The sequence below is a fragment of the Microcaecilia unicolor genome, chromosome 2, assembly GCF_901765095.1.
Source record: "Microcaecilia unicolor chromosome 2, aMicUni1.1, whole genome shotgun sequence".
Lineage (NCBI taxonomy): Eukaryota > Metazoa > Chordata > Amphibia > Gymnophiona > Siphonopidae > Microcaecilia > Microcaecilia unicolor.
The window spans coordinates 401,608,015-401,624,425 of record NC_044032.1 but is presented as its reverse complement, the minus strand read 5'-3'; the positions used below and the strand labels follow the sequence as shown (position 1 = coordinate 401,624,425).

At 46.0% G+C, this 16,411-nt stretch overlaps 1 protein-coding gene across 2 annotated transcripts in view; it reads left to right on the top strand.

Annotated features, from left to right (window-relative positions):
- SLC4A4 (solute carrier family 4 member 4) overlaps nucleotides 1–16,411 on the top strand; it is a 490,468-nt gene that overhangs the window by 99,958 nt on the left and 374,099 nt on the right. The gene's annotated exons all lie outside the window — the stretch shown is intronic.

Sequence of the window (16,411 nt, the reverse complement as noted above, 5' to 3'; positions counted from 1 at the left end):
CGCATCCAGGCCCAAAACTTCAGAAGGAAATTTAAAAAAAGCATTGAGATTGCATCCAACGCTGGTTACCTCACGCATAAAGAATGTCACTTTTTACAGGTTCAAAATCCAACTACACCAACTATATATATATACTTCCCAAGGTTCATAAATTATTAATCAAACCTCATGGTAGACTGATCATCTCCAGCAATGGGCCTATTCTGGAACCCTTATCTGTTTTTGTTGATTTTGTTTCTAAGGCCCTTTGTACACTTATTCCTACATATGTCAGAGATTTTGTCCCACGTGATTCAATTACTTCAGGAATTTGATTATAATCTCTCAGTACCCTCATGGTTACCCTAGTCATAGAAGCATTGTATACTAACATTCCACAGTTAGAATCTCATACAATTATTTAAAAAAACAAGAAGAAGTACTTATAACCGTATACCTAACCGACTTTTATTCACTTTAGCCAGTATTGCCCTCACCATTAACTAATTTTCGTTTTCAGGAAGTTTATTTTCAGCAGTTTAAGGGGATGGCTATGGGGGCTTCCTTGCCAATTGATTATGTGGCGTTGAGCAGCTACTCCATGATACTTTCTGAGATACACATTGATCAGTGCTGTAGTGAGCTGAATTGCCTCATCCTTGATGTCTGTCTTCTTGCCATTTAGTATTGGCGAGATTATTAGTAATGTTAGTTAGTTCATGAAATGATCAGCCATATAGGCAGGAGACAGCCTACCTCAAGGCCTAAAACAACCATTCTGATAAAGGTGTGAGCCAAACAGATAAATTCCCGTTCTCTTCAGTAATATACAGATAAAGATTCAGATAAAAACTGAGAACCAGAGAAGAGGGCAATAAAAACCAGTGCTTTTTTTGTGCCGGTACGCAACGGTACGGCGTACCGGCACCTTTTTTTTTTTGCTCCCCCCGCCCCGTGACGGACGCAGTGCCAGCCCCCATTTCCGGCCGCTGCTGCTTCTCCTGTTGAGCAGCAGCGGCCGCTACACAAAGAAAAAGATTTTAAAAAACTTCAAACCTGGCTGAAACGCGGCACCCCGGCACTGTAGACAGCCATTAGGCATTGGCTGTTGTCCCGCAGCTGCTCCTCCTCTTGCCTCTACGTCACTGCGCTCCTACGGGGTCTTCCTCCAGGGGCAGTGACGTAGAGGCAAGAGGAGGAGCGGCTGCGGGGCAACAGCCAATGCCTAATGGCTGTCTACAATGCTTGGGTGCCGCGTTTCAGCCAGGTTTCAATTTTTTAAAACTTTTTCTTTGTGTAGCGGCCGCTGCTGCTCAACAGGAGAAGCAGCAGCGGCCGGAAATAGGGGCTGGTGCCGCGTGCGTCGCGACTTCGCGCCGTTCGCGGGAAACTTGGCAGGGAGAGGGAAACCAACAGAGGGAAGGATTGGGGAGAGAGAGAAAGAGTGAAACCAACAGAGGGAAGGATTGGGGAGAGAGAGAAAGAGGGAAACCAACAGAGGGAAGGATTGGGGAGAGAGAGAAAGAGGGAAACCAACAGAGGGAAGGATTGGGGAGAGAGGGAAAGAGGGAAACCAACAGAGGGAAGGATTGGGGAGAGAGAGAAAGAGGGAAAACAACAGAGGGAAGGATTGGGGAGAGAGAAAAAGAGGGAAACCAACAGAGGGAAGGATTGGGGAGAGAGAAAAAGAGGGAAACCAACAGAGGGAAGGATTGGGGAGAGAGGGAAAGAGGGAAACCAACAGAGGGAAGGATTGGGGAGAGAGAGAAAGAGGGAAAACAACAGAGGGAAGGATTGGGGAGAGAGAGAAAGAGGGAAACCAAGAGAGGGAAGGATTGGGGAGAGAGAGAAAGAGTGAAACCAACAGAGGGAAGGATTGGGGAGAGAGGGAAAGAGGGAAACCAACAAAGGGAAGGATTGGGGAGAGAGAGAAAGAGGGAAAACAACAGAGGGAAGGATTGGGGAGAGAGAAAAAGAGGGAAACCAACAGAGGGAAGGATTGGGGAGAGAGAGAAAGAGGGAAACCAACACAGGGAAGGATTGGGGGGGGGGAGAGAGAAAGAGGGAAACCAACAGAGGAAGGATTGGGGGGAGAGAGAGAAAGAGGGAAACCAACACAGGGAAGGATTGGGGGGGGGGGAGAGAAAGAGGGGAAAACAACCGAGGGAAGGATTGGGGAGAGAGAAAAAGAGGGAAACCAACAGAGGGAAGGATTGGGGAGAGAGAGAAAGAGGGAAAACAACAGAGGGAAGGATTGGGGAGAAAGAGGGAAACCAACAGAGGAAGGATTGGGGGGGGGGGTGGAGAGAGAGAAAGAGGGAAACCAACAGAGGAAGGATTGGGGAGAGAGAGAAAGAGGGAAACCAACAGAGGGAAGGATTGGGGAGAGAGAGAAAGAGGGAAACCAACAGAGGGAAGGATTGGGGAGAGAGAGAGAGAGAGGGAAAACAACAGAGGGAAGGATTGGGGAGAGATAGAAAGAGGGAAACCAACAGAGGGAAGGTTTGGGGAGAGAGAGAGAGGGAAAACAACAGAGGGAAGGATTGGGGAGAGAGAGAAAGAGGGAAAACAACAGAGGGAAGGATTGGGGAGAGAGAGAAAGGGAAAACAACAGAGGGAAGGATTGGGGAGAGAGAGAAAGAGGGAAAACAGAGGGAAGGATTGGGGAGAGAGAGAAAGCGTGAAACCAACAGAGGGAAGGATTGGGGAGAGAGAGAAAGCGTGAAACCAACAGAGGGAAGGATTGGGGAGAGAGAGAAAGAGGGAAACCAACAGAGGGAAGGATTGGGGAGTTAGAGAAAGAGGGAAAACAACAGAGGGAAGGATTGGGGAGAGAGAGAGAGGGAAAACAACAGAGGGAAGAATTGGGGAGAGAGAGAAAGAGGGAAAACAACAGAGGGAAGGATTGGGGAGAGAGAGAAAGAGGGAAACCAACAGAGGGAAGGATTGGGGAGAGAGAGAGAGAGGGAAAACAACAGAGGGAAGGATTGGGGAGAGAGAGAAAGAGGGAAAAAACAGAGGGAAGGATTGGGGAGAGAGAGGGGAAAACAGAGGGAAGGATTGGGGAGAGAGAGAAAGAAGGAAAAAACAGAGGGAAGGATTGGGGAGAGAGAGGGGAAAACAGATGGAAGGATGGGGAGAGAGAGGGAAAAAGAGATGGAAGTATTGGGGAGAGGGAAAAACACAGATGGAAGGATTGGGGAGAGAGGGAAAAACAGATGGAAGGATGGGGAAAGAGAGAGGGAAAACAGATGGAAGGATGGGGAGAGAGAGGGGGAAAACAGATGGAAGGATGGGGAGAGAGAGAGAGGGAAAAATGGAAGGATGGGGGAGAGAGAGAGGGAAAACGGAAGGATAGGGAGAGAAAGAGGGAAGACGCTGGATGGAAGAATGCAGAAAGAAATAGTGGAGACACTGGAAGGATGGGGAGAGAAAGCAGAGCTGCTGGATGGAAAAGGGGAATAGAGAAAGATTGGAGAATAAGAGGAAGGGGCATGGGGAGAACAAGGGTGAGGAAAAGATGAAAAGCCACGGGTAGATGAAGGAAATTAAAGAATGGATAGTAAGAATGAATTAAATCTGGACAGAGAGAGAGCCTGAAAAATATTGAAGAAAGCAAAGAAAAAGGAGACAAAAAAATGACAAATGGCACAGAAGAGTTAAGCGAAAACAAAGGAAAGGAGAATCACAGACTGGGACCAATATGGAAAGAAAAACAGTCACCAGACAACAAAGGTAGAAAAAAATCATTTTATTTTCATTTTAGTGTTTGTAATATGTCCAATTTGAGAATTTACATTGGCTGTCTTATTTACTGCTACTACTTAGCAAATCACGTTATTTTTTTCTCCTATAGTACTGTAATATTGTCAATGATGTTTGTTTATATGCGCCATGGCTGGTATAGGGGGTGTGGTTAATGTGGGTGTGGCTATCATAGGGGTGGAGCCATATGTGGTGACCCCGCCCATAATGAGTACCGGCACCTTTTTTTCTACAAAAAAAGCACTGATAAAAACTGACGTCATTTAGTCAGCATATCTGCTAACTTTAGTACATTTTCATGGCTCTCTTTCCTAAAGGCTGAGTGAAAGTACAGCATCCTGAACCTGGTTACAGTCAAACCTGATACCTGTGGACTTTGCGGTTTTTTTTTATTAAAACTAGCACAATAAAGATGTACCTTTTGATCAGGACTTGCTGAGGTTAATGATGTGCAGTAGTCCCCTGCCTCCTCTCCCCCACTAGTTTGGTTGTGTGGCTCTTGTAGCTGCCTTCATGTTGGAGCAGACTGGGCTCTTCTGGCCAGCGCTTTTTTTGTGCGGTCCGGCTCACCTGCCCGCTCCCTTCCGTTCGTGCACCCAGCCGTGCTCCCTGCGTTGCAAAACTTTTGTTTACCCAAAGTTGCAGCGAATCGGTAGTGAAGGCAGCAGCAGCAGGCAGGCAGGCTCGCCTCCTCATTGCTCGCTTCGCTTTGCTTCCCTCTCAGCACGTCCTGCCCTTGTCTGATGTAATTTCCTTTCCGTGAGGGCGGGACGCACTGAGAGGGAAGCGAAGTGAGCGGCGAGGAGGTGAGCCTGCCTGCTTGCTGCTGTTTTCACTGCCGGTTCGCTGCGACTTCGGTAAACAAAAGTTTTGCAATGCAGGGAGCACGGCCGGGTGTACGAACGGAAGGGAGTGGGCAGGTGGGGCTGGGGTTTGAATGATCTCGGGGGCAGGTGGAGGCTGGGGCGAGTCAGTGGACATGGAAGGGAGGGGGGATGGGGGTAAAAGAGAATCGCTGGACATGGAGGGGCGGGGAGAGAGGAGAATAGCTGGACATGGAGTGGAGGGGAGAGAGGAGAGGAGAATCGCTGGGCATGGATGGGAGGGGAGGACAGGAGAGAAAGGCGAATCATTCTGGACATGGATTGGATGGGAGGGGAGGGAGGAGAATTGCTGGACATGGATGGGAGGGGAAGGCTGGGAAGAGAGAATTGCTGGACATGGATAGGAAGAGAGGGCAGGGGAGAGAGGAGAATCACTGGACATGGAGGGGAGGGCAGGGGAGAAAGGAGAATCGCTGGACATGGGAGGGGAGGGGAAGAGAGCAGATATGCTGGACATGGATGGAGGGGAGGGAAAACAGGAAGGAGATGCACATGGATGGGAGGGGAGGGGAGGGGAGAGAGGAGAAATGCTGGAAATGGATGGAGAGGAGAGCAGGAGATAGATGAGAATTGCTGGACATGGATGGATGGAGGGGTTGGTCGGGACAGAGGAGAAATGCTGGACTTGGATGGAGGAGAGAGAATTATTGCTTTATATGGATATAGGAGGGGTGGAGAGAGGAGAAGTGCTGGACATGGATGGAGGGAAGGAAAGAAAAAAGAAGATGCACATGGATGGAGATAAGGAAAAGGGAAGAGAGGAGAAAAACTGCACATGGATGGAGAAAATAGGCAAAAACTGGATCCACGTTATACCTCCTCCAGTCAATTCCACGGAGGAGGACTCAGCTTTTACTTATGGATGCAGGGCAAGAAATGAAGAAGAAAGGAGGAAAGTAAAGAAATAAATGGAAAGGAAGCCCTGGAAACAGAGTTAAGAGAACAAATAGAGAGCAGCAGAATCAAAGCCTGGGACCAATATGGATAGAAAAACAAAGTCACCAGACAACAAAGGTAGAAAAAATCATTTTATTTTCATTTTAGTGTTTGGAATATGTCCAATTTGAGAATTTACATCCGCTGTCTTATTTTGCACTGGGTATAATGGAGCTGTAACAGCTTAGAGAAATTATTTATAATGAAAAAAAATCACAAGTTATTTTTTTCTCCTATTCTAGTATAATATTTTCAATGATGTCTGTTTATATGCGCCATGGCTGGAAGGGGTGTGGCTATCAGGGCAGAGCCATATGTGGTGACCCCGCCCATAATGAGTACCGGCACCTTTTTATGTACAAAAAAGCACTGCTTCTGGCCAACTTGGAGTTCACATAGTGGACAAAGAGGGAAGAGTGCAAGAATGAGAGCTATGTAGTATAGTGCTTACCCTTCTGACATTGTCATCCCGTGCCACTGCTATGTGCAGTTGCCTATCTTTGTTCTGCCTTGTGCAACAGCCCTGATTCCTATGTCTTCTCCTTTTAAACCCATAAACCTTTTTTTTTTCTCTTTGCTGTCACTCTTTATTTAAATTAGTCATCAACAGCAACAACTTTAGGTAAAAATCCTGTGTAGCCTGTACCTATCTACTGAAAGTTGAATATCCGGCTAAACTGTTGCAATAACTTACCGGGCATGGAATTTATGTGTTTTGGAAAATGTCCCTGCAGATCAGTTGCACCATGTCTACCACTTGGAGAGGGAAGAAAAGATGCAGTACTGCGTGCATGTCAAAAGAAACGGTGCTGCTTCTTGTGAGCTGAAAACTGAGCTCATTTTACAGTGGATACTATTGTTCTTGGAGATAATGATCATTTTCTTGGACTCTGAGATTGTTTGCTTCCTTCATCTTAAACAATATAAAAATGAAGACCTGTAAAAGTTAAGGAAAATAGAGAGAGAGAGTGAGGTTATAGAGCCTTATCATATTACAGGATGTCTCAGAGGACTTAAAATCCTACATACATATAAAGGAGAAAGAAAACATGACAAATACATTAATAGGAATAATCTTGGACAGGGCCGCCGAAAGACTGGGCCAGCCCGGGTCAAGGCCGTCCCCGGGGCCCCCCCCCTGAGGTTACTGGGCCCTCTCTCCACCCCCGGGCCCTCTGCACGGACCTTAAGCGCCTCACCTTCGAAAGCGCAGCAAGCAGCAGCAGACCACTCCTTCCTTCCGTGTCCCGCCCTCGGGGGTTACGTCAGGCAAGGGCGGAACATGGAAGGAAGGAGTGGTCTGCCGCTGCTTGCTGCGCTTTCGAAGGTGAGGCGCTTAAATTCAATGCCAGGGAGCGATGGAGGGCGGGCGGGCCAGATTGCGGCGGCGGCGGCACGGGGCCCCTCCTGGAGGCCCGGACTCGGGGAACTTTGTCCCCCCTGTCCCCCCCTCTCGGCAGCCCTGATCTTGGACACACTTTTACTTATCAATCTCGAGCCCCTCCTGCAGTGGTATCCTTCTTTGAAAAGAAAGAGACAGGGTTAGGACCAGCAGCAGTCTTCACCTTCCATTCTTCCTTTCCAACTTCTATAGTGGAGAAGATTGACAGAGGCAGGTCGTGCCTGATTGACTAACTGGTTAGTCTAAGGTGCTCCCTGCCTCTGTCAATATTCTTCCACCAGACTAACACAGCTATCCCTGTTAAAGTTTTTACAATGGAGAAGGGAAAGGAAGCAAAATCAGAAAGGTGTGAGATCAGAAATTTCTGCAAATTATACGCTGACCATGTGTGAAATGCAGCTGAATCATCACAGTTCACTGTTTACTGTTTCCTGATGAGAAATGATAATACTGATCACAAAGGCCTGAGGAGCATATAGTTTAGCATGTGATTCTTATCAATGCAAGAATTGGTGTATGCCCTTAGCCAAAGAAGGAATGGGCCTCATAGAAATAGATTATACCTATTGTGCTGCTATCATAGGCCTGCAGGATTTCTTAACAGCGTCATCAGATCCAAACACACAGAGGGTGTTGAAATATGAAACTAAATATCCAGAATTCATCTCCATCATTAAACTTGTACAAGTGTTCCAACAAGAAAAAAGAGTGAGAGAGAATCCATCACTACACATAGGGAAGGAAGCAACAGAGAGTAGCCTAATGATTAGTGCAGTGGGCTTTGATCCTGGCAACATGGGTTCGATTTCCACTGCAGCTCCTTGTGACCTTGGGCAAGTCACTTAATTCTCCATTGTCCCAGGTACAAAAACTTAGATTGTGAGCCCTCTGGGGACAGAAAAAGTAGTAGTAGAATTTGCAAAAGAAGAGGAAAAAAAAACCTTCTTCCAAAAATTACAGTAGACGAGCAAACAAGTGGGAAATGCATATGTTTTTCTGGGGACCATTCCAACCAGACACAGGAATAAGAACATAAGTACACAGGAATTTGTCATAACGAGGTAGACCAATGGTCCATCTGTCACACTATCCTGCTTTCAACAGTGGCCAATCCAGGTCACAAGTACCTGGCAGAATTCCAAAGAGCATTTTGGGGTTGGTGGCATAGAATCCTGCTTTTATCATGTCTACCTTAATAACAGCTTATGGACTTGTTCTCTAGGAACTTGTTCAAACTTTTTTTTTAAACCAGATATGCCAACTTACTGATTGTCACATCTTCTGGCAATGAGCTCTAGTTGAGTGAAAAATATTTTCTCCTATTTGTTTTAAAAGTATTACCATGTAACTTCATAGAGTGTCCCCTTGTCTTTGTAGTTTTTGAAAGAGTAAACAGTTGATTCACATTTACCCATTCTCCTCCATTCAGGATTTTGTAGACCTCTATCATATATCTTGGCTATCTCTTCTCTAAGCTGAAAAGCCCTAACCTCTTAAGCCTTTCTTCATATGAAAGGAGTTCTATCCCCATTGTTATTTTAGTCACCCTTCTTTGAACCTGCTCTAATTCCGCTGTATCTTTTTGAGATACGGTAACCAGAATTGCACATAATTCTCAAGGTGAGGTCGCACCATGGAGCAATACAGAGGCATTATAATATTCTTTTACTTTCTATTCCTTCCTTCATAATACCTAACATTCTGTTTGCTTTTTTGGCTGCTGCTGCACACCTAGATCTTTTTTTTTGGATGGTGACTCCTAATGTGGAACCTACCATTATGTAGCTATGATTTGGATTATTCTTCCCAAAGTACATCACTTTGCACTTGTCCACATGAAATTTCATCTGCCATTTGGTAGCCCAACCTTCCAAAGGTCCTCCTTCAATTTCTCACAGTCTGCATGCAATTTAACAACTTTGAATAGTGTTGTGCCATCTTAATCACATCATTTGTCATTCCCGTTTCCAGATCATTTAAAAGGAATGGTTAATAAGTGGTGAATTGAAAGCTGGGGATGAGTGGCTGATAGTTGCAGCCAGGATAGCATATTACAGGCCAGTTGGTTCACAACAAGCATAGAAAAAACTGGTAGTTTCTGTAAGAAAGAGCTGGAATTGGTTACTCATCTTATAGCTGACAGCGAGTATCTAATGGCAAGGTAATTCAATACAGAAAGTCACAATAAAGTGGCACATTTCATCCATTGGAAACTTTGTAAACATTACTAACATTGCTGTACCAGAAAAGCACTGGGATCACAACCCAAATAGAATGATGGAGAATGAAGACGTTATGATCACCTGGGCATTCCAACTGATAAAAAGTGTGGATGACTGCATTGATAATAGAGATGTCAGTACCAAGTGAATTATCCTATGAATTGTGTGCAGAGAGAGATCCTAGGGGACCAAGAAAATATGGCACAAAGATGCCCATAGATGCAGAAATCTTCCTCGTTATATTGGGTGCTACAGGCTTGATTAAAAGGAATTTTCGAGCAGACTTTGATACGTTGCCTATTCACGTGACATATTATGAACACTAGAAGGATGCTGTCTTAGGCACGAAGCAAATACTGTGGTGAGCATTAGAGGTAATTTTCAGAGAGTGAGATCATATTCCACATACTCTGACTTAGGAGTGAGGTTCATTATTGTCAAGGTATGCACAAAATGAACCCATTACAAGTTGGAATTTTATGAGAGGCCATTTACCCATGTAAATTAGCTTTTTACATGTGAAAGTGGTTTACATAAAATTACTCTCCACATGTGCTGATACCCTGAGCTATCTGCTCTCCCTAAAAGTAGAGAAAAGGTAACAAGACCATAGGAATAGGAGAGAGAAATGAGAGAATCAACAAGGAATGGACATACATGCCTTAAAATAAAAATGTTCAGAAATTTTATGGTGTTTCTGTCTGTGATTGGTAACCATTTCAGATAGCCAACTCAAACAGGGTATGTAGAGTAGTGATTGCTCAGAAAAGTAGAACTGTGATATGCTAACAGCTTGAATTGAGCCGCACAACATTGAGAGTCAAAAACTTCAAACTGACCCCAGGAGACCTGGCCGCGCCTCCCAGGGTTCCTAGACTCACCTGGCATATTGGATCCCCCTCTGCTACCCTGACTCCCTACCTCTTCCCTGCCCTGCACTCACCATCCTATCCCACACAGCAAACACTCCTCATACATAGTTCATTCCAAGAACGCAACCAACCAACCCCACCTCCCTCAATGATAACCAAACATAAGGAACTCCTCAAACCTCCTGTCAAAAAAGGACAAAGTCTGTCATGAAACACCTAGAGGCATATTTTCAAAGCACTTTGGGAGGCTAAGTTCCATAGGTTTCTATGGAACTTTGGGAGGCTAAGTGCTTTGAAAATGAGCCTCCTAGCCACCTGCCTGGAGTTACCCCACAGCCACTTAGAGGGTCTATCCCCAGCACAGCTCAGGTCAGGCTGCACTTGTCATGTGCTCTACACTAACACCCTCCTCCCACCGACTGGGTCACAACTGCCTCTGGGCGAGTCTCCCGCTCTCAAATTATCCCCATTGATTTTTAGGTTATTGGGGTCACACTCCCAGTGGTCCCACAGTTCCCAGAAAGCACTCAGACTCAACACACAAACCACCAGGATTCCTGGGAAGATCAGGGCATATATCTGTTCACAGAGCTTCAGCAGAGAGATCTCTCTCTCACTTCTCCCGAGCTGAAACTGAAGCAACAGCCAGCAACAACTGCTGGGTAATTTCAAACTTCCAGGTCAATCAGAGTCCAGTCAACCAGTTTTAAAAGCATACTGCTCACAGTACTGTAGATTCATTCTTCACTAAGTGAAACTAAAAGATGGCATGCACTTTTTTTTTTTTTAAATAACAGCTTCAGGGCTTTTTTTGAGGGGGTACTTGAGGGTACTGAGTACCGGCACCTTTTCCATTGTCTGCTAAAATTGAACCATGGATCCCAAGTTTTAATGAAAGAGCTCAGGCTCTACACACCAATTCTGCCTTGTCATACATTCTGTGACTGGTTGCAGGGGACCTGGCTATTATGGGGAGTGGGTCCATGAAGGGTTACCTTGCATTTGAGTACTGGCACCTTTTTTGCTAGAAAAAATGCACTGAACAGCTTTAACATAAAACATGCAACCTGCTGGCCAAACTAGAGAAATGCACTTCAAGAGTATATAAAGGCAATTTTAACATGCTGTTTCTTCACACCTCCCCCCACCCCAACAAAATCTTCCATAAAAAACATATCAGGATGAACCTCTCATCTCTTCCTCCCCGGCACAGACAATAACATCAGCATATTAAGTGTACCCCCCTTTAAATGTACAGTCCAAAACTCTGGAAGCTACTAAATTTGTAACTAACATGCCTCAATAGGATAAACAATGAAAAATGCACATTATGCACAGCAGTGTGAGGGTTCCCACTAGGCGCCCAGTGTACTCATCAGAGAGATATCAGCAGGCAGCTGACAGACAATCTGGGTGCCTAAATACCACACAAAAGGCATCCCTCTCAAAAAAACTGAGGCTGACACATGCTGAGAAGGCAACTGAGGAAACTAAGTAGGATCCATGAAGGACACCTTAGCACAGCAGTGCCCTTAAACCGGCACTCAACTGGTGGCCCTCACTTCTGCTCTCCACCACATGTCATGCCCCAGTAGCCAACATCATGGCAGCTGGGGTAGATCCCGAACATAGCATTTGATCTCATCCAAGATGGTGCACATCTGCTGACCCTGCTCCGTGTAGATCTAAACTTTGGCTGGGTATTGAACAACAAACCGGATACCTCGATTTCTCATTACAGAACAATAAGGTGCCAGGGCTTGTTGACTCGCAGACACTGCAGGGGAATAGTCATTAAAGAGCAGCAATTTGGTGCCTTTCTAAGCCCTTTTTACAGTATAAAGCCATAAGTTTATCCTTGACTGAGAAGTTCAGGATCTGGGCCAGCACCAGTCTCGGCCACACAACACTGTCTTGGATTTCCACCACTATTGGCCATAGCTGAGCCTTGTGGAAGTCCCCTGGTAGGCCCACAAGATGTATGTTGTTACGAGCCCCTGTTTTCCTTGTCCTCAAGTCGGGCCTGCAGTGAAGCACATTGAGTCTCCAGAGCCCACAGGTGCGACTCCAGGGTGCCCAATGTGTCTGGAGATCCACTCTTCCACCTCCTGCAGGCACTGGCCCTGCCTGTCCAAGCTGACCTTAATGTCTACAGTCTCCTGAAGTTTGGAGAGTTTGCCATCAGTGACAGTGGAGAGGCTTCTGGTGAGCTCCTGCAAGGTGAACATGGGTGGTGGGGTTGGTGGTGCGCTGTGCACTGCCATCTGCTGAGGCTCTGTTTTCCACTTCTGCATAAGCTGCAGGGTCTTCTCTGGCATACCTCAAAAGCTCAAGATTCTTATGTGTCCACTCCTTGCCTGACAGTCTCCACATAGCCCGCTGCACATCAGCAAAGCATATCTGACGCCTGGTAAGATTTGAGCGTTTAAAAAAAAAAAAAAATTAGTGCGGGGAAGGGCCGGAGCTGAAGTTGGGGGCCACCGCTCAGTGTTGTGTCATCATGTGACCCCCACCCCCCAAGGTACAAACTTTTAATTTTGTTCTTGATCTATTTCAATTCGGAATAAAGTCTGATAATGACCACATAGGAGGGTAAACCTTAATGCTCTTCAGACGCTTCTAAGGGAACCAGACATGCAGTTTAGATTTCCATTTGTACGCAAAAACAGATTTGTTGGCAGTTAAGGACCTTCTGGCCCATTTTTCTGTGTGTTGCTCCCAATCTTCTGTATCACTGCAGGCCCTCTGCTACTTTGCTTCTTCTCTTTGCACTGCCCTCTGAATCTGTTCCAAGTATGCTTGAATTCTGTCAGTTCTGGGCTGCTTCCAGATTGATAGGCTTTTCCAGACATTCACTTTCCATTTTTCCTCCTCGTTCCAATGTCATCTCATTATGTGAAACTAAATTATTTAGGTGTTGCCAGGTATCTGTATTACTCACAGCAGCTGGTATGTGATACAAAGGAGAGAGTTAACTTGCTATTTCAGTTTTAGTTTGTAGGAAGTTTTATTTCCTTTTGAAGGAATGGCCAAGTGACACACAGATTTTTTTTTCTTTTTAAAGTTACTTCAAGGAAATGGTGGTGTGGGGAGGGTCTGAATTTATTTACATTTTTATGAACTTTTAAGATAAGCTGCAGGACACCCCTCCTCACAGTAACTAGCAGGAAACAATTGACATGGTTTCATAAGCCACTGTGTTTCTGAGGCACTTAGTATTTGCTGATATGGGGAAGGTTTCTCATGAGAACAAATGACTGTTCATGGTTGTGTTTACTTTTGTGTTATAATGCCTGCACTGCCTCTCTGCCCAGCACTGTGCTAATTACTAACACTTAGATGATGTAATGCTGTGACTATCTAGGTGTGCTTCTTTAAATGTAGGTTGTAGGGTCTGTCTTGAATATATTTTTATAACATTGCTGTACTGTGCCAATTTTTTTTTTTTTTTTAAATAAAATGTTTAATGATTTATGGCAGTGGTTCCCAATTTAGCCCTGGAGGAGCTGTCTGTGAGGGTTTCAAGATATCCACCATGAATATGCATGAAATAGATTTGCATGTTTTGTCTCCACTGCAAGTAGATATATCTCATGTATATTGATGGCAGATATCCTGAAAATCTGATTAACTGGGGGTCTAGGATCCACTGATTTTAGAATATTCTTTGGCTATGGAGAAACACAAAATGCGACAAAGAAACAAGATAGTCTCCCAAACCATTTCCTTTATGTGTGTATATTTTTTAATGATTTGATCAAATTTTCTGAATTGGATCCCTCAGTCAAAGCAGATACATTCTCTGTGTTTGTCTCCTTAGGTTTGAATAGCATTTACTCTGGAAAATCATGGGCCTTGGCCTTTTTAATCTGTGTTAACTAAACAACAGCTGAAAAAATTACTAACATGTTACTGTACATGTCTTATTTGCTCTTTTTTTTGGCTTTTTTTTCTCTCCTAGCTCAGTTGGAGCCAGAACTGGGATACAGACACCATAATCCTTCATGTATAGTTACCCAGGGATTTTCTCTCTCTTTAAGTAGACTCTGTTCCTAGTCTGGCCATTGTAACAATGGTCCTGAGACTGGGAACTGCTTACCAGAGCATTTTCCAGATCCCTGTATAAAGGGATATATATCTGGCCACCAGGTGTCAATCTCCCCCACCCAGAGGCTTTAAATGCTTCAAGGCATCCCCGCCTGTCTGCTATGTAGACATCCTGCTGTTGGAATCGAAGCAGGGACCTTCAATATGTCTGAGAACAGCACGATTTAGTCCCATGTTTTTCCTTCATCACTGAGTGGTACGGATCCCGCATAAGGTGTCTGTTGCTGGTCTGTTTCAAGATCAGTGCCGTAGCGAGGGCAGCTGACACCTGGGGCGGGTCGCCGCTGCGCCCCCCCCCCCCCCCCCGGGTGCAGCACGGTGCACCCTCCCCCCTCTGGAGCGCACCCCCCCAGAGCGCGTACTTACATCGCAAAGCGGCGAGGGACGGGCGGTAGGGCCGATCCGCCCCGACTGCACGTTGCTGGGGGGGAGTCGGCTCCGCTGGTTCCCTGCTCTCTCTGTCCCGGAACAGGAAGTAACCTGTTCCTGGACAGAGCGAGCAGGGAACCAGCGGAGCCGACACCCCCCCAGCGGCGTGCACCCGGGGCGGACCGCCCCACCGCCCCCCCCTTCCTACGCCACTGCTCAAGACAATTTATATTGGAAAAAGGCATTTTTATACTGCTCCTGTTTGACTGTGCAAAAACAAAAGAATTCTGAGTTCAAGTGTGGAACATGGATTGTGCAGATTTTTAGTATTAATGACTCCCTATCTTTAAAGGCCATTATTTTTGGTTCCTTAACTTTGGACTCTCACTTGTCTAAAGAAGACACAAAATTATTACACATTTTATTAGTTGTAGCAAAGAAAACCATCCTTTTAAACTGGAAAGATAATTCCTTTTTGAATGTGCATTTGTGGTGGTATATACACAAGTTTGAACTTTCACTGGGAGACAAACTTGGAAACATTATTAACTAGTAAAAAAGGCCCGTTTCCGAAACCAATGAAACGGGCACTAGCATGTGGTTTTTTTTGTGTGTGTGTGTATGTGTCACAGAGTTATTTTGTGTGTGTGTGTGTGAGTGTGTGAGGGTGCGGTGTGTGTGCAGGTTGTTGATGTGTGTCTTTTTTTGTTTTGTTTTTTTTTTTGCTTGGGGGTTGGGGGATGTGCTGTGCTGTGCTGGCAAAGTGGGTTGGATTGGTGTGTGGCTTTGAGGGTGTGTTTCTGTTGTATTGTGTGTGTGTGGTTTTGTCTGTCAAGGAGGTTTGTGGAGGGGGGTCTTTCTGTTGGTGAAATGTAAATGTGGTTGTAGGGGGGGTCAGCCTTTGTTGAGTGTTGTTTTTTTTTCCATGGTTTTTTTTTTGTGTTGTGCTGAGGCAGCAGTGTTGTTTTAGATGGGCGGAAGGTTGAGGAGCACGTTCTTTGTCGGTATTTTTTGGCCGTTTCAGGGCTGCTGTAGGGGAATGCTGGAAGAGAAATGTGCTGTTGGAAGCAGCGCCATCTTTTTCCATTGGGCTGGGGTTCTGGGCATCCTGGAGGTGGGTGACGGCTTGCCTGAGGACGGGGATGGTTGTTTTAAGTTTGCGGAAGGGAGAAGAGCACGGTCTCGGGCCGTTGGGGGGTGATCCGGTATGTTTGGTCCATTTCAGGCCAGCTGCAGGGGAATGCTGGAACATTTATGCGCTGCAGGAATCAGCGCCGTCTTTTTCCAGGTGCTCGGGGAATCCCCGAGGTGGGAGACAGCTTGCCTGAGGCTGGGGATGGTTGGGCACGTCCTTGGCCGCTTCGGCAAAAGGGGAAGAGGAAGGGGGTGGGGAGTTACCTGCAGCCGCCTGAGAAATCATGTATTCTTTGTTTGTTTTGTATTATTAGTTTGCATTTCTGTTGAAGAAAGAGTGGATGCCTTTCGAATGATGGAGGTGGTGCGTCGGTGTGCGGTTGTTTCGTTAGTTTGGCAGCCAGTCTCCAGCGATTCCTAGGCAGGGAAGGAGTACTCCTCCCCCTTCCTTGGTCGCTGTTTGCTGCTGGCTGGGTCGCGGGTAATTCTTCCAGCTGGGCCGCAGCTTGTCCTGTTCTCCCACGTCCAGCGGTGGTTCTGTGCTCTCCGTGCTGCACAGATAATGAGCCATTCTGCTGGGGAATGCTCCTCCCTTATTGTCACGTAGTTTCCTCTGATTGGTCCGTCTTACGTTGCCTAGTGTTGCCTGGGAACGGTGTTGTGATGGTCCTTTGTGTTTCAGAATGTTGAGGGTGTTTTTTCTGATTGGTCCGTCATGCGAGGGCGGGGCAGAGAGACATG